General features: G+C 36.7%; 1 protein-coding gene across 1 annotated transcript in view; it reads left to right on the top strand.

The window, feature by feature from the left end:
* The first annotated feature begins 4624 nt into the window (after positions 1–4624).
* Positions 4625–18670, top strand: part of RHOBTB1 (Rho related BTB domain containing 1) — a 177566-nt gene continuing 163520 nt past the window's right edge. Inside the window, exon 1 of the mRNA XM_074232321.1 lies at positions 4625–4702. The gene's annotated coding sequence lies outside the window, so the exon portion shown is untranslated. The remainder of the gene's footprint in view (positions 4703–18670) is intronic.

Genomic DNA, 18670 nt, shown 5'->3' with positions numbered 1-18670 from the left:
ACAGAATCAAAGAAATGCAGGATCTGGACTTAGAGTAATTAGAAATGAAGGTCCAAAGAGAGAAAAAAATTAGTACCCCAAATCACAGGAGAAAACTAACCCAGGGCAGCTGGGTGCTCAGTCGATAGAGCACTGGCCCTGGAATCAAGAGGACCTGAGTTCAAATCCAGCCTCAGACACTTAATTGCCTAGCTGTAGGGGGCAACTAGGTGGCGCAGTGGATATAGTTCAAATCCAGCCTCAAACACTTAATAATTACAATAATTACCTAGCTGTGTGGCCTTGGGCAAGCCACTTAACCCCATTGCCTAGCAAAAACCTATAAATAAATAGATAGAGATATAGAGAGATAGATAGATGATTGTCTAACTGTGTAATTGCCATAAATATTTTTTAAAAAGAGAAATAACCCAGATAAGTTGAGATCAATTTCTGTGATTCCCAAAATGCCCTCTAAATTTAATATTATTTGGGAATAAGAGGAGGGACCCTATTCTGTCTTCCATTCCTAGCTTTCTACTATCTCTTTAAATTAGAATTGCTTATTTATCATCAATCATCAGTCATTAAATATTTCTGAAAATAGTCAAAATAGACCTAGAGCATTGGCTTACTGAATCAGAGGTGAGGACAGAGGCCTATTTGTGTAGATTGGTCACTGGCAATCTGTTGGTATTTCCTAATGGATGGTGGTAGAACTTCCCTCAAATTCAATGATTCTTAATTGTTTTGATGACTTGGCTCCTTCTGGCAATCTGGAGAAACCAAGGTTCTGACTTCATGGATTCCTTTTCAGTATCATGTTTTAAAATAATTGAAAGAAATGTTCAATTAGTGAAGTTGAAAGCTAATTTTTTTTTTCCTATCCAAAATGACAGACATCCTAAAATCTATCCTTGGACTCCTTCAGATTGTTAAGAATTCTGGCATTAACTGAGAAGGAAGACAAGGTCCTGTTTTCTTCCTCTAGCCCTATCCAGGTATACCACTTCATGTCATAGGCTAAGATGAGAGGAGATTGCCCTGTTCTGGACAGAAAAGTTCTTAGCAGTAACAGAACCTAATACAATACCTATCATATGTGACAGGTACTATGGATCATTAAGGACCCAAGAGTAAGGGATGGTGACTCCTGTGATATTCTGACCTGGTGCTTTTAACTTATAATACTAGTAATTGACCCAAGAAAGGCAGTGAGTGCATCAGAGCCAGCAGTAGAACCCAAAGGGCAGGACGAGAAACACTATTTCTTCTCACGTTGGGGTTTCATGAAACCAGGAGCCAAACATTACTGACCTTGAATAAATCACTATTGCCTTTCTGTAGACAACTTTTTCCACCTAATTGTGTTCTGCCCACCCTTTCCTTGAGATGCAGATAGATCCAAGTGGGCACCACCATTTCCTCAGTCATACCCAGGGTCTCTGGGCCAGGAACCAGAAAGGCAGACAGGTGCCCATCAGTTGGAGACAGCAGAAGAATATGATATAATAATCCTGGAAAGCCAGCTGGACACTTGGGCCAGAAGAGGGGAGCCAAAGAAATCATGGGTGGAAGGAGAGATTTGGAGTCTAGAAAGAAAAGAGTGTCCTTCTCTTATTCTCCCTCATCCCAGCCTATAAGACACAGCAATGAAGTTCTCTTATTCATGCATTGTAAATTGAAGTCCTTCCTTGATTACATTGAACTTATGAAGATAAATGGAGACAAACATTTAATCTTTATTCTTTGAGATGAGAAGACATAAAAATGGAGATAGATGGGTAGATAGATGATGGATATTGGTAGATGATAGATAAGTAGATGGATGGATGGATGGATGGATGGATGGATGGATGGATGGATGGATGGATGGTTGGATGGATAGATGGATGGCCAGATGAATAGATAAGAGTATTTTTTGTGAGTCAACCACTATGCTAAGCATTAGAACAAAAATACATATTCAAAAATCCTGCCATTTTTGGAAAGACAGTCTATAAAGTGGAGATTTAAAGTGTTGGGGATGGGGAGGGGGAAAGGGAATCATCAAGGATGTGATATTTTATTTGCTTCTGTTCTTGACAATCTTGGCCATTTCTCAATTTACTAAAGAGCAATTCTGAGGCAGATAAGTGATGCAGGGGACAGAACATTGGTTCTAAAGTCAGTAGGACCTGAATTCAATTCTGACCTCAGACACTTGATACTTACTAGCTGTGTGAGCTTGGAAGGAAGAACAATGCCCCCATTGCCTGTGTAACTCCAGGTGAATCTGAGTTAAAATTGTCTCTGTATTTTGGAAGTAAATAATAGGGTCAAGACTTTAGAGGACCATCTAATCTGACCCCCTAATTTTACATCTAAGGAAATCGGAGGCTAGTTATGTGACTTGCCCAAGGTCACACAAGTTGTAAGTACCAGAAAAGAATTTGAACCCAAGGTCTCAAACACTAAATTTAATTCTTTTCCCCCTATCTTATCCTCCCATTTCTATCCCACATTAAGTACGATTATCAAAATTTATTTCAAGAAATGTTTCATTCATAGCAATAACATTCATTATCACTATTTGGTTCTAGTAGGAATAGTGCTGAGTAATAAAGGAAACAAAATATATATGTATGTGTTACGTATTTTTAAAAATGCAAAAAATATGTATCTAAGTATAAATATGTTATAAGAATATAGACTTGTAAATATAAATATATATTATATAAAAATACATATAAAGAAAATGTCAATATAAATATAATATATGTAAATATAAATACTTATCATAAAGAAAATACATGTGAAAATATAATTTATATTATAAAGTATGAATACAAACATAAATATACATATTCTAAAGAAAAAAATTAAAGAATCCTACCTACCATCAGGAAACTTACATTCTCCTGGGCAAATACAGCTTGTGTATTGTACATTTTATATACTGTCTAGAAACATTGGTATAATACAGGATTTGAGTGAAAGGGACAAGAGAGAAGTCAGCTCAAGAGCCCTTGAAAAATTGGGAAAGGGAAGACCCTAATGACTGGGCAGATTTGAGAAGACTTAAAAAGGGAAGAAGCATTCAGGCTGAAATTTCATTACCAAACTCTTCCAGGCAGACACGAGGAGGGATGACGCCATGCACAGGTGACAGCCTGGCAAAGATTCAGTGAATGAAGATGGAATGTTGGGTTTAGGGAATAGCTATGGAATCCATAAGGCAGAGTAATCTGAACTAAAGTTGGAGGGGTGAATGGGTGCCTACCTGAAGGGAATCTTAAATGCCAAAGTGAGAAATTTGCATTATATTCTTAAAGCAATAGCAAGTTAGAGTTATTAAGGAGGAGAGTGACCCAGTACCCTAGAAAAATTATTTTGGTAGCTCCGTAATGAATCGGTTGGAGAATGGAAGTAAGTAGGGCCAAGAAGACCTATCAGGAGGCTATTGCATTTATCCTGGCAGGAGGGAATGAAGGCCTGAATGAAAGGAGGAAGACATTTGAATGGGGAAAAAAAAAGGGAGAAAGGCAAAAAAATGTTGTGCAGGGAACATTGACATGATTTGGCAATTGATTGAAGAGCTGATTAAGGTTTTTAACTAAAATAACTCAATTTTGGGGCAGGTAGGTGGCATAGTGGATAAAGCACCGGCCTTGGAGTCAGGAGTACCTGGGTTCAAATCCAGTCTCAGACACTTAATAATTACCTAGCTGTGTGGCCTTGGCCAAGCCACTTAACCCCATTTGCCTTGCAAAAACCTAAAAAAAAAAAAAACCAAAAACAATAAAATAACTCAATTTTTCAAGTTGGATGGTAGCCTCAAATGGAATTGGGGAGACGTTATTTGCACGTGTTTTGTACATTCTGTGTAGTATTCCTTTCAATTTCAGAATAAGAATCATGAATATCATTTTTTCCCCAGAGAAAGATCATCAGCTGCAGTAATCCCCATCCAATGTTCCTATCTCCCCAGGGACTAAAAGGTATTTTTAGGAGCTGATCACTCTGCACCACTTTCCCAAAGGAAGTAGTTGGGAAAGATAAGAAAGAAAGGCATATGTCATGACTGGGCTTCGATAGGGGTTCAAGGAATAGCTAGCCTTTCTCCCTCCATTTCCCCACCAACAGTGTGACTCTGAATTTAAACCTTTTGTGTTGTCCAAAGGAAAAATAACAAAGCTAGTTTCTTTAAGCTGGTGATGATCCATTCTCTGGCTTTCAAAACGTTTATGCAGAGAAAATATGACTTTGCAATAGGTGACTAGGGGAGACCTAACAGCCTCAATAGAGTAGGTTCATTTTTCTTATTCTCCAAACATTGTCAGCTCCTTTGATTAATGGTCAATTCATTTCAATGAGCATACGATAATGAATCACCCAGGACATATTAAGGGAGTACTAGGTGCAGAGACCTATTATAAAACAGAGTCTTGGAGATACAAAAAAGAAAATGGTCCTCCCTTACCAAGATTTTCTATTCCACCAGAGGGGGGGCAGGTTGGGGGCAGGGGGTGTGATTAGGGAACAGGGCTCATTCACAGATACATAAATGCAGAGCATTTACAATACATTAGAATGCTCTTTGTGATGATAAAACATTCTATGTTTGTATTTCCTTCCTTAGGGTGATTATAATCAACAAACACCTGGTAAACTCCTCTTTCAAACAAGTGAGCTTGGACAAGTTATTAAAATGGAAATGAAGGTCCTTTTCCCTTTTGGCTGGGTAAGTACAGAATGTCCAGTATTAGAGTTTACTTTTCTCTCCACCTTCCTCTGCCTTACAAAAATGTTCAATTTTGATAGCATTTTGCCTAGAAAACCATCAAAAGAGGGTTATTAACAGGCAGGTCCTTGTGCAGTTAGGTGTTTGTAATAGTATTATTATTTCTTTGTTTCCCCCATTGAGGCAGCTGGGTTTTTGTTTTTTTTGATCCAGGGGACCAAAGGGACATTTGCTCTACAGAATATATTATGAGTCATTATCTGGGCAATGCTTGGGGACCTTCACTGTTCACTTAAATTTATAGCAAAATAATTGGACCAGACTATCTTTCTTAGTGATTTCGGTTGGAGTTAGTTACAAATCTGGCTTATAGACATTTAAAAGAGAAAATGTAGCGTGGCGACTTATCGTTACACAGGAGCTTAAACCACTGTGTTGCTACATAGCAGTCTATAGAGGTTCTACTATAAAACATATCATCTCATATGAAATTTTATAACTATTTTATGCAAACAGACTTCTAAAGTACTTGAAGGGGCTTAAAATTATCTGTTTTCATACTCATTTTAGAGATTCACTTTGCTAATTTTATTTACATTGCTCATTTGTCGGGGAGGGAAAGGTTTTGCTGAACATGTGCCCCTCAGGTCAGCTCATTGCAAACCTGCCCCAGGTTGCCAATCAACAGGATGAATTAAAGGCATTTCCTTGGATGTCTATGTGTAATCTAAAAGATAGATGCCATAACCCATAGGAAGAAAAAAAATTGAAACCTTAATCAACTGGGTTCTTATTTACACATCTTTTCCCAAAGGTAATTTGGTTTTTTTGGGTTTTTTGGTTTTTGTTTTTTAGTTATTACTTTTTAACTAAGCATTCTTGTGTGATTTATGAGGCAGTTTGAATTTCTCTTGAATTCCTAAACATGGAGCCAAACTCACATATGTATAGTAAATAGTAAATGAAAGCCATTTGCAAGTATATTAAAGGGGTCAGACTTCTCATAAAGACAGAAGGCATTCATTAAAAATAGCCCATCCATTATACATGGACGCAAGAATGTTTCTTAATGAAACACATGGCCTGTAATAAATACAGCTTTCAAATGGCTCAAATTCCCTGACAGTCTTTTTTGAATTAGAGCTTTTTAATTTTTTTTTCTTTTTGAGATTTGACTTATTGGGTTAAAACCTTTTATTTTTAATTCTCCTGTAATCAGGAGAGAGAGAGAGAGAGAGAGAGAGAGAGAGAGTACTGTTCTTGGGATTAGAGATTCTAATTTGAATGCTTATGCTAGCACTTTGTGACAATGGATTAGTTACTGAACCTTCCCTAGACTCAGTCTCTTAATTTGTAAAAGAGAAGCTAAAAAATGCAGGCATACCCTGAAGATATTGAGAGTTCAGTTTCAGAATAATGTAATAAAGTGAATATTGCATTAAAGTGAATCACACAAATGTTTTGGTTTCCCAGTTCATATTAAAGTTATATTTATACTATACCGTAGTCTATTAAATGTGCAAAAATATTATGTCCAAAAAAGTATATAACTTAATTTAAAAATACTTTATTTCTTAAAATGCCAGACATCATCTGAGCCTTTGAGTCATAATCTTTTTACTAGTGCAAGGTCTTGCCTCGATGTTGAGAGCTACTGATTGATCAAGGTGGGGTTGGCTGAAGGTTGAAGTAGCTGTGGCAGTTTTTTAAAATAAGGAAACAATCAAGTTTGCCATCTGTGATGGATTCCTCCTCTCATGAAAGATTTCTCAGCAGCCTATGAGATAACATTTCACTCTTGATAGAACTTTCAGAGTTGGAGTCAATCCTCTCAAACCCTACAGCTATTTTATCAGCTAAATTTATATAAGAGAGGGAGATAGTGAAGTCGTCAGAATACACAAGATATTTATTTTTTCCCATTATGTGAATATTTCATTTGTTTTGTATTTACACATACAATGGTAGTTTCTACCAATCATTTTTGGCAAGGTTTTGATTTTTACAATTTTTTTCTCCCTCCCCCCTCCAAGAGAAGACAATCTGGTAGTCTTTACATTGGATCCATGATACACACACACAATTTATTAAGTTCACCAACTTATATGGCATGGTTTGTGGTCCCCCCCCAAAAAATTTACAAGTCATCAGAGATCATTGATCAAAGGTGACTGTAACAGACATAACAATAATGAAAAAGTTTTAAATATTGTGAGAATTACCAAATTATGACACCAAGAGGTGAGCCCATGTTGTTGGAAAAATGGTACAGTTAAATTTGTACGCTGATGGGTTGCCACAAACCTTCAATTTCAATAGCCACAACAATAAAAACAACACACTATCTAAATTAAAGCACAGTCTTCCTAGGTCTTCTTGGACCTGCCTCTCAGGCTTGTTGCAAAGAAAGCACCTTGTAATTAATTAAATTTGTAATTAATTACAAAGCACTCGATAAATATGAGTCCTTCCTGTTATCGCCCAGTGATGGTTTTCTCGTTGGGATGAAATTGCTTTTCATTTGAAGTTTATTCTTAGCTGGTCTTGGAAAAAATTGATTTTGCCTGTCATAACCAAGTGGAAAGTCAGGTTCTTAGAAGGAGGTCCATGCATTCGTAAAGCATTATCTGAAGATCTGATGAAGATCACGGAAGAGCTATCTTGTGAAAGGACTATGCTTACCCTACTTGGGGAGATCTAAAGTGGACATTGAAGAAAAGTCTGCAGAAAAGTGAGGGAGAACTTCCTAATGATTGGAGCCCTCTCCAAATGGAGTGACTGCCTAGTGAACCTTCCCCCACCCCACCCCCTCCAGGGGATCTGTTGTAGAGGGATACTCAGGTAGACATAGGTTGAACTAGAAGGCCTTGTTTGGTCATTCTGATTCTCTACTAGAATCCTTGTCTGATAGGAATGTAAATGTGAAGAATTATATTCTCAGGGAGTGGTTTCAAAATGTTTCAAAAGGGGGAAGGAAAAGGAATAAGCATTTATTAAGCTCTGACTAAATTATGCCAAATACTTTATACAATTGTTATCTCATTTTATCCTCACCACAACTCTGGGAGATGGATATAATTATTATCCCCATTATATAGCCAAGGAAACTGAGGGACACAAACTAAGTGATTTATCCACACAGCAAGTAAGTGTCTAAAGCAGGATTTGAACTCTGGTTTTCCATACTATAGGCTCAGCAATCTATCCACTGTCCTACCCCTGGTCTCTCATGAGGTCCCCTCTCCAATCACACATACCCAGGAAGAAATCGATAGTATTACAAGTGGTAGAGACTTCTCCATCAAATCGCAAAGTCATATATGACTATCAAGAATTATATCCTGGGCGGCTAGGTGGCACAGTGGATACAGCACTGGCCCTGGAGTCAGGAGGACCTGAGTTCAAGTCCGACCTCAGACACTTAATAATTACCTAGCTGTGTGGCCTTGGGCAAGCCACTTAAGCCACTTAACCCCATTTGCTTTGCAAAAACCTAAAAAAAAAATCTTCATCACTCCAGGGATTAATAAATGCCCTTGGAGTCAGGAAGAACTGAGGTTAAATATTGCCTCGGGTTTTTACCAACTGTGCTACCTTGGGCAGGTTATTTCAACCCTGTGTCCTTCAGTTACCTCATCTGTCAAAGGGGATATTGATGTCACTTAATTCTTATGGTTGTGGTAAGAAATAAATGAGATGTAAGTGAATAAATGTTGTAGTATTTGGGTAAACCTAAGGCACCAAATAAATGATCTCATTATCATTATTAGCAGAGGAGATTCTGAACTGCTTTTTTCATAACACATTACTGGGTAGAATAAAAGTACACATCCCCTACATAAGCATATTTTCTCATTAATAAAAAATATATGCATATGTTATTATGCTAGAAATTATATAAACTATAAAACTTACCCACAAATATGAATTTAAAAGATGATATAAATATTATAGTACTTTGAAAATATTTTATCTGTTGGCATGAAAAGTCTTTTTGCTCTCACCAGAATAGCATAATTAATCATGATATTCTTAGTAACAGCAATGTGATTGAATATGATTAATTTTTAAAATTAATTTTTAATTTTTAAAATCTGGTATGACACTAGATTACAGTGATTCAAAAATCTGCTTCTAAATTCATTTTATTTCAAAACTTGGATTTCATACTTCTTGTAGATGAAAGAGATAATCTCACAAAGAAACATCAATCAAAATGGAAGAAAACATCAATGCCTGAAGTCCCAAACATTACACCCATTATTTATTCCCAATGAAGCCACAGCTTCTGCTGAAATTCAGATATTCAATTTCCATCATCCTTAGTGACAATTAAAGGTTTTTGCAAACAATCAGAAGGTATTGCATTTAATATAGAGAGAGAAATGTTTAGATATATAGATATACAATATGTATATGATGAATATAACCGAAGAGCTATCTTATGAAAGAACTATACTTGCCCTGCTTGGGGAGACAGAACCAGGAATCTAGGGTGGAGACTGAAGAAAAGCCAATCAATGTCTAGCTAGCTAGCTACCTATCTATTTATCTATCTAGATATATCTTTATAAATGGGTTCAAAGTCCACAAGATCATTTGGAAGACTTTTCAGAAAGTTGGATGGTATACCTCTCTCCCTCTATGGGGGCAGCTAGGTGGTTACCAAATTATCTAGAGTGCTCTGCCTAGAGTTAGGAAGACTCATCTTCCTGAATTGAAATGTGACTTCAGCTATTTCCTGGTTGTGTGACCCTGGGCAAGTCACTTAACCGTCATTGCCTGAGTTTCCTCATCTGTAAAATGAATTGGAGAAGGAAATTACCAACTACTTCTGTATCTTTGTCAAGAAAACCCCACTTGGAATCTCAGAGTCCAATAGACTAAATAATAACAATAGCAACATAGCCATTAGCATCTTAATGGGAAGGATCCAATTCAACAATTGAAGACCTACAATGTGGGCACACAGCCCTGTGCCAACCTCATCTGTTGCAGAAGGGGTGGTTCACTCTAGTGGTAATCTTAAAACTCCTACAATTTGCAAGCAAGGAAACTGGTTTCATTTCAGCGATGCCTCATGATTCATTTAAATGATGATCTATGTCAAAAAGAAGCAATGGACTTCTTAGCAGGAAGCACCATTTTCCTTGCATCCAAAACCGCCCTAAGGAGCCATCTCCTTTCATTTAGAGTGAGCCAATGTGAAGCATCTCTATTACCATTGGAATAAATTTTTAATGCAGAATAAAATATTAGTGTTTAGTATCATTGATTCTTAAGCTAATATTCCCCTACAATGATGTGCTAATTGGGCAGAATTAAATCAAACTGATGGGCTATTTTCAGTGTTTCTGAATCTAACATAACTTTTTCATTAGTTTTGGGGGTTTTGATTAAGATGAAATGAATCTATTAAATAAAAGACTATGGGAAAGAGCCCTAAGGAGGAAAGCTTCCTCGAATTGCTTAGACAAGGAAAAGATAGAAAACTGAAGGGGAAAAAAGGCAGAAAGAGGGAAACAGCCATGTTTCTTATAAAATAATTCAATGAAACAAACATTTCTTAAGTGCTTTCTAGGTTCCAGACACCTTGGGGTACTTGTGTTCTACTTGAGAGAAAGATGGCTAGACACGTCAGCACAAATATTTGAAAGGAAAGAAATAGTGGCTAGAAAACCAGTTTCAACAAACAAGAAAGACTTGGATTCTAGTCCTGAATTTAACACATCCTGTCTCTAACTTTAGCAAGACACTTAACTCTTCAGTTTTCTTCATCATTGCAAGACTGCGATTTTCAGAAAAGATGACAACCTGCATTTCTAGAGGGAATTCCCTTATCTGGGAGTTCATTCACTATGCTAGCGCAATCATATGTCCACTTTTTATCCTTATTGCTAATTTTGAGTGAAAGCTAGCTTGGGATAATAGATGGAGAGTTTCTCTCACAGCCAGGAAGTACTGGGTTCGAGTCCTGTCTCTGATATCTACTGTGTGACCCTGGGCAACTCATTTTAATTTTTCAGTGCTCTGATAAAACTCTCTGAAGTTGCTGAGAAGATGCAGACCTGTATTCACAATGGGAAATTCCCGCCTTGGATGCTTTCTATATGATTGATCTCAGATGTCTGGGCTGTAAAATTTCAGTCTAGGGGAGCAATATCTACTGAGAACATTAGGTAGGAATAGCCTCATGTATGTGGCATTTGATTTACAACTCAGAAGGAAAGAAGTCTTCGAGGAGGCAGATGAGAAGAACACTCCAGGAACAGGGGAAGCCATACACAAAGTCAGGATCCTAAACCAAAGATTTACAATTGGAGGATACCTTGAATTGGGATTCGGGTCTTCCTGACTCCAGATCCAGTAGTCTATTTAGGGATTACCAGGTTCACATAGACACACACACACACACACACACACACACACACACACACACACACACACAAACCCACAAATGTGCTTTAGTTTATATAATTATAACGTGAGATCTGCTATAAAAAAATCTTAGCCTGGGACAGTTAGGTGTCACAGTGGATAGAGCACCAGGCCCTAGAATCAAGAGGATCTGAACTCAGATACTTAATACTTACTAGTAGTGTGACATTGGACAAGTCACTTAACCCTAACACCCTAAAAAATCAACAGAAATGTCTACTCTTATTTTCATCAAGGATGTCTGTCTTGGTAGATGCATAGTCAACTTCTCATTTCTCTTCTATTTTCAAGCCTGGCCTTAGATAGAGGACTGTACTAGCCCTAAATCTCAGGAAGAAACTAGGTTCAGATTTTTTTCTGTGATCCAGATATGTGACTGCAAGCTAGTTCCCTAACATATTTGAACCTCAGTTTTCTCATCTATAAAGTGGAGCTAATGATACTTAGAATACCTGCTATCATTTTCAAGTGAGATATATTTTAAATGTGCTGCATAGTCTTTAATTGACCATGTGTCCATTGGAATCATTATTTGCTGTTATTAATCCCCTACAATGCATGGTAATCGTAAGTGCTTAACTGCTGTGGGCTTAATTCAAAGAATTATTTGTGAACTTTTCCATTCTTTTAAAATTTTTCCCTTCTTTGAGATCTTGAAATTTTAGCTTTCAATGACTTTAAAATTGTGTTACCTTGAACATAGATTTCTTTTGTCTTTACTTAGTCAAGACAAGCTACTGTTCTCAGTTTCATTTCCTCAAATACTGTTATCAGTTTCTCCCAAGGTACATTGGGTACTATACCAACATGGAGGTTTTCTCGTGTCACTGATGAGAATGGATCACAATCATCCCAATGAGCATTGGTAACATCCCAAGTTTCTCCAAGTTTATCACATGGCTCCAAGGAGTCTTTTCACTCTTTTCAGGACAGCTGCCCCCAGCAATTGACTTTTGTATTCTTATGAGCTTATGCAGTTAACCGGCCATCTTCCCCTCTGTAACATCATTGCAAGGAGTTTATGGCCTACACTGGTCTTGCTATTGGTCTGTGTGCCAAATGAAGCAAAATGTCATGTAATTAATTATTGACTGACTAAGGTTGTTTGGGGGTTTGGGGGTCTCCTCATTTTGTTGGTATGGTTCAAATTTATCTCAGAAATTGTATGTAATTATTTTTTGTTCATTTACATTTTTATATTGACATCTTATCTGAACAGATAGGATTGAATTTTTTTTAGGTTTTTGGCAAGGCAAATGGGGTTAAGTGGCTTGCCCAAGGCCACACAGCTAGGTAATTATTAAGTGTCTGAGACCGGATTTGAACCCAGGTACTCCTGACTCCAAGCCGGTGCTTTATCCACTTTGCCACCTAGCCGCCCCAAATTGAATTTTTATAATTGCATACAAATTTGTCTTCTAATCTTTTCCTCATAATAATGATTTTTTCAACCAATGCTCTTCACTAACTCCTATTGCAATTACACATAGCAAGATGGTAGTAAAATTGCTACTCGGCGGGAATTTATTAAACAACTATTTTTGCCAAGTACACTAAGTCCTAAGAGACAGTCCATCATTTTCTATTCATTAAGATGGAATCAATGATATTTTTTCAATGTTCTTCAGTAGTTTCAGAATCACAAAAGCATAGAGTTTGAGATTTGGAAGAGAGCTCAGGAACTATGTGGTTTAATCTATATATAGGGAGAGTGGAAAGACTCAGAGTCAGATCATCATGATGTAAACTTGGAGACACCTGAAATGACTTCCATGATCACTGAGATAACTGTGATCTATTCTTATCAGAGACAAGAGTAAAACCTCCGTGTTGGTATTGTACTCAATGTACAATGGGAGAAATTGATAACAGTATTTGAGAAAATGAAATTGAGAAAAATAGCTCATCTTGACTAAATAATCTACATATATAGATATATAGATCTAAATTTTATATATTAAATATATTAATATAATTATATTCAAATATATCCTTATATAAATATTTTACATTTATTAGCTATATAATTACATAACAAACAAGTGGTCATCTAGCTTTTCCTTGGCAGGGTAATCAACCACCTCTTAAGTCAACCCATTCCACTATGAGAAAACTAATTGTTGTTAAGCCTCTGCTGACATGGATCCTTATTTCCCTTTCCTATTTATTGCTTTTCCATGTCTGGTTTGAGGGGAGAAACCAAAAGAGTGGCAGATGGAGCAGCAATTGACAAGAGGTGAGGACGACTAAGATTAAGTGACAACCTCTTGCCGGAGCTGATCATCAATCTAGTGTGGAATCACACCTCCACCACACACTAAATCATTCATTGTTAGACAAACAGTTTCTATCAGTGTATTCTAATGGTTCAAGTTGCTCTGAGAGGATTCTTTCTGTTTTATCAGTATACATTTTATACTGATTCATAAGTGGCCACTGAGACCAACTTATAGCCTAAAAGAGTCTCTCTATCACACATTTGACATGTGGGCATTTAGCTTTTTCTCGAAAATTTCCGTGGAACCAAGATTATGCTGGAGTCAGCCAGAACCAATTAACAAGAGTCACTTATTAAATTTTCATTGGAAACAATCACATCTCCAACATGCAAATGCCACAAATCAGGCCTAAAGTTATTGTTCTCTTGATCATCTAAGCTTAAGAAAGTGATGGTGAAAATAAATGTTAATAATGTTGATTAAATTTTTAAATGTGCTATACATCCTTCTTTCCTCTTTTGGAGAGTGATTCTTAAATATTTACCAGCACACTTCTAGAAAGAACCCACTACTTCCCAGAATAGTCATGCCGCTCTGAGAGAACTTGATTTGTTCAGTTTTCCATGTGTCCAATTTAAATCTGCCTCTCTGAAACTCCACCCCAGAACTCCCCAAAGTTCTAGACTCTGGCAAAAAGAAATAGAATCTTTTAATATTAATAATCCCTATTCTTTATAATGACCCTTCACAGAATTGATGACAGATACTGTGACCTCCAACCAAGTCTTTTTTCCTATGCTAAATGCTCCTACTTCCTCATACTAAGGTCCCTCATACTGGTTATTCTTCTTTGGATGTTCTGGATTATCATTGCTCATCTTAAAGAAATCATCCCAAACCTCTCCTAATTACTTCATAACTCACTCTAGTCAACAAAGGATTCCTAATTATTTTAAGTCATTTTCTCCCTTGAAGGCAATTGGTGCATTGAACAATGGCCTTGGAATCAGGAAGACTCAATCTTCATGAGTTCAAATCTGATCCCAATACTTTATAACTGTTTGCCTGAGTTCTTTATTTCTGAGATGAACAAGAGAGGGAAATAGCAAATCATTCCAGTATCTTTACTAAGAAAACCCCAAATGGGGCCACAAAGAGTAAGACATGACTGAAACAGCTGAACAACAAAACCAACCCAATTTTCTCTTGGAGGAAATGTATGTTTGAATATCCATCAGCTCTTTCCACTGTAAGAATGGAATAATACCTCTTACACCTAGGTTTATCAATCTGCTAACATCCTGGGCCATATCCAAGATTCTTGCCTTTTGAAAAACCATTCTTAAGACTTCTGTGTGGTATCTCTCATTTTTACAGAATGTACTTACTGTTGCTGTGGCAGCTAAGGTTCTAGAAAGGCTAGGCTAATTAATGATGTATCAAGTTCCTACCCAAACAATGTTGATTTTGATAGTCTTTTAAGCTGCACTTTTACTGAATGGCACAACTCTGTGATAGGGACTTCCTGATTGTGAGCCTAGCAAAGAGGAAAGCTGAAGAATTTTAGATCCATCAATCTTCCACAGAAGGAACTGGCAGATGGGACCCATTGAGTTATACATCTTCTTGTATGTATACATACAAGAGCCAATCTAGCAAAACTACCATCCATAACCAAATGGTGAATATGGCCTTCAACCAGATGGTTTCACATCTCTCGGGGACCATGCCAGGCAACTGACGAACCATATTGTCTGTGACTTGGCAAGCAACAAGAGTGACATTTTGCTGGTGATCAGGAGTACAGAGATTCCTCTCTAGGCTCTGCGGAGAAAATTCATGATGTGAGCAATAGCACCAGCAATGACAGTTGCAATCCAGTTCAGAATGTGATCAATGAAACCATTAAGTTGCATAGTAGGGATGAGTTCTTTAGTTTTAGGGCCATGGGTGTGCTCATCATAGAAGCAATTAAAGATTAGTTAACGTTTCTAAGTTACATTTAATATAATCATATATAGCAATGTGCCAATTTAGGGGCTCCAAATTTTGTTCACTCGGACATGAATTTGTTTCCCTGGACAAAGATTGCTTCTCCCCAAAAAAAGCACTTATTGATGCTTCACAAGATTATTTTTCTGTAGATAATTGCAGTCTGATAGACTTAGAACTGGAAGAGACATTAGACATAGTCTGGTCTCATGCTACAGAAGAGGAAACTGAGGCCTAGTGTTGAGGTAACTTGATCCAGGGCACACTAGTAGTAAATAAAAGAGTATTTGCTCCTCTGCCTCCAGATATAATTTCCTTCTGGTGTACCGCATCTGTCCTTGGAACACACACACTGGTTATATAGAAAGATGATACCAGTATTTCCATCAATCATACTTAAAAAAAAACAACGCAACAAATCTTCTTCCATCTCATGAGTTCCCTTAATGACCTCCAAGCTTCCTCCTGAAATCAACATTAATCTTTTCAACACCATTTCATTTTTCCAGTGATGATACAAGTCTACAAAATATAGAATTTTATGGTCTCTACAGAATCAAGGTTGAGGAGCACACAAAGGGCAATGGAAAGGTGAATGGTAATCAAGAGCAAAATTGCATATGACATATGGTAGAAAATCTATGGAGGATTTATTGATGAATCTTCATTGGACAGATTGCAATCTGTATCATTAAGTTTGCACACTGATGAAATTACAAAACAATCGTGGAATACTACATGTTACCTGGAAAATGGAACTATTTCTGAGATGGTGAGGATCTGGGTTTGTTTTTGTTTGTTTTTAGGTTTTGGCAAGGCAAATGGAGTTAAGTGGCTTGCCCAAGGCCACACAGCTAGGTAATTATTAAATGTCTGAGGCCAGATTTGAACCCAGGTACTCCTGACTCCAGGGCCAGTGGTCTATCCACTGCACCAGCTAGGCATCCCTGAGGATCTGTTTTTAACCCTGTCTTTGACCCCACTACCTCATTTGTTTTGGAAGAATTTTATCATCAAAAGCTACTAAAGGCCCTTCCATTTGCTTCATTTTTTTGAAATGCCCACTGTATGCTAGGAACTATGCCAGGATGCTAAGAAGTTGAAAGATGGGTTCAATGTAAACTAAGTCTTTGAGAACAAATACTGTCAAATACTGTGTGCCAAATGGAAACCATGCTCAATGAGTAAATGCATCTGGATGTTGAATGTTCACTTTGGGTTACAGAGTTATCATTTCTTTCTTTTCAATTGAAATTTTATTTTATTTTTCCAATTCCATGCAATGGTAGTTTTTCAATATTCATCTATTTGAAAATTTATGGGTTCCACATTTTTCTACTATTCTTCCTATCATTTCTTAAATGACACCAATTAAAGAAGGATTTCCATTAGTTTTAATTATTTATAAAAGAAAATTAAGAATCCTTTTAAAATGAATGAGAATATATATTTTCAATTCTAATTAACTTGTGCAATTTATATTCAATAAAAAGCACTAATAAAATATGGATAATAAAACCATGTAATCATAGGCTCAATGATTATGGAAAAGTTAGTTCTCCTAACTTATTCCTCTTCTAAAATGAAAGGACTGAACTAAAAGTTAGCTCACTTCCAGTACTAAATTTGATGATTTTCTCTGCCCTCTGAACCCCAGTTTTCTCATCTGTAAAATGGAAATAATCAGAATCATACTTTCACTCTTTACTTCATATGGTTGTCATGAGAAAAATTCTCTATGAACCTTGAAATACTGTGGAAATGTGAGAATTATGATGGAGAAAAAATGAAAAAAGGATGAAAATGATAATTTGTGTTTGTGATGCAAAAAAAGGAGCATGATGTAGTAGTCTTGGAATAAGGAAGACCTGGGTTCAAATCACAATCCTGACATGAACTCTCCTTTGTGAACAAAGCAAGTTGCAGAACCACTTATGCTACCAAACAATTCTCTCAAGGTATAAATGACAGGTGAATTCCCAATTTTCATATTGGTGGAAGTTTCCATTCAGCAAATTTTCCAGAGTGATGAAATCCCACATATGGACCCAAAGAAATAACAAAAGTTTGCTTACTGAAATCTAGAGGCTGCCCAAATTGACTTTTCCAAGCCAAAGCAAATCTGAAGAGGAATAACAAGTCAGCAAGTATTGAAGAAAGTAATTTCCAAAAGAACTCAATTTCTGGGATATGAAATATATACTTCTGGAAAGTTCACTGTGGATCCTTATGACTGGATGTAATTCCTTAACCTGTCAAAATGAGATAATGCATCCTGAGTCAGATGATACCAACCTCTTAAGGCTTGACACAATGACAAAAAAGTTATTTCATCCATCCATCCCACTCTTACCCCATCTCCTGTTAACTGTATCCATGCTACTCAGAAAGATAGACATTTGATGATTCTTAATCTCTCAGAGAAAGATAAGGTTTATCCTTATCTTCAGTATCTCTTATTTCCCCCTTGAACTGAAGATAAGTCTATAGAGAAATGATACAAATGATTTCTCTTTGGGAAAATGATAGAGGATTAGCAAGGTCAAGATTAGGATATCATGTAGATATTAGAAAGGATTCTGAGAGTAAGGATTACAGGAAATTGTTAAATATAAAGAACTGGGGATTATTCAGTTGGGAGAAAATAAAGATATGGTTAAACTGGTTTATTTTCAAAGTATCTGAAGGAATACAGAACCTACTTGGGCCTTAATTTCCTCATCTGGAAATTATCCAAAATGAGCAGTGAGGTCTTCCACACCTAAAATTTATGATCCCAATCTTAATCAGTAGTACATTATCTCCTCTGACCAGAGAATGAAGAAAAACATCCCAGATTGTCCGCAATTTAGGAAAGATTCAAATTAGAGATTTAGAAGAATTTTTGACAAAAAGTGTAGTAATTCATTCTAATGTTTGGAAATAGGAATGATTCCGAGGTGTATATTTACCTATAAGGTTTTCAATTCAATGCACCAATTGAGAGGAAACAGTAGGATGTAGCCAAAGTCTGGTTTCTTTTATTCCTACAGTTTTATAAAATTCTGAGCCCCTCTATGGGTGTGCCATCTTGTTTCCCTAAAGACAGAAACCACTCAGTAATCATGCTCCATGCTGAATATCAGACATAAAAGCACAAATCATTTAACATATCATGATTCAGGTTTGCAAGCTACTGTAGGAATTTTATCTCTGCTAAATATTTTTCAGAGTTGGTTCAAAGTTGTTCTAGGTCAGGTAAGTAATTGTATCCTTGGGCATTAACAAGTGGCCACATGCAAGTTACCAACATACTTTCCATGAAGCTGAAATCTTATTC

This window comes from Macrotis lagotis, chromosome 4 (genome assembly GCF_037893015.1).
Source record: "Macrotis lagotis isolate mMagLag1 chromosome 4, bilby.v1.9.chrom.fasta, whole genome shotgun sequence".
In the NCBI taxonomy this organism is placed as follows: domain Eukaryota; kingdom Metazoa; phylum Chordata; class Mammalia; order Peramelemorphia; family Peramelidae; genus Macrotis; species Macrotis lagotis.
This window is presented reverse-complemented; position numbering and strand designations above follow the sequence as displayed.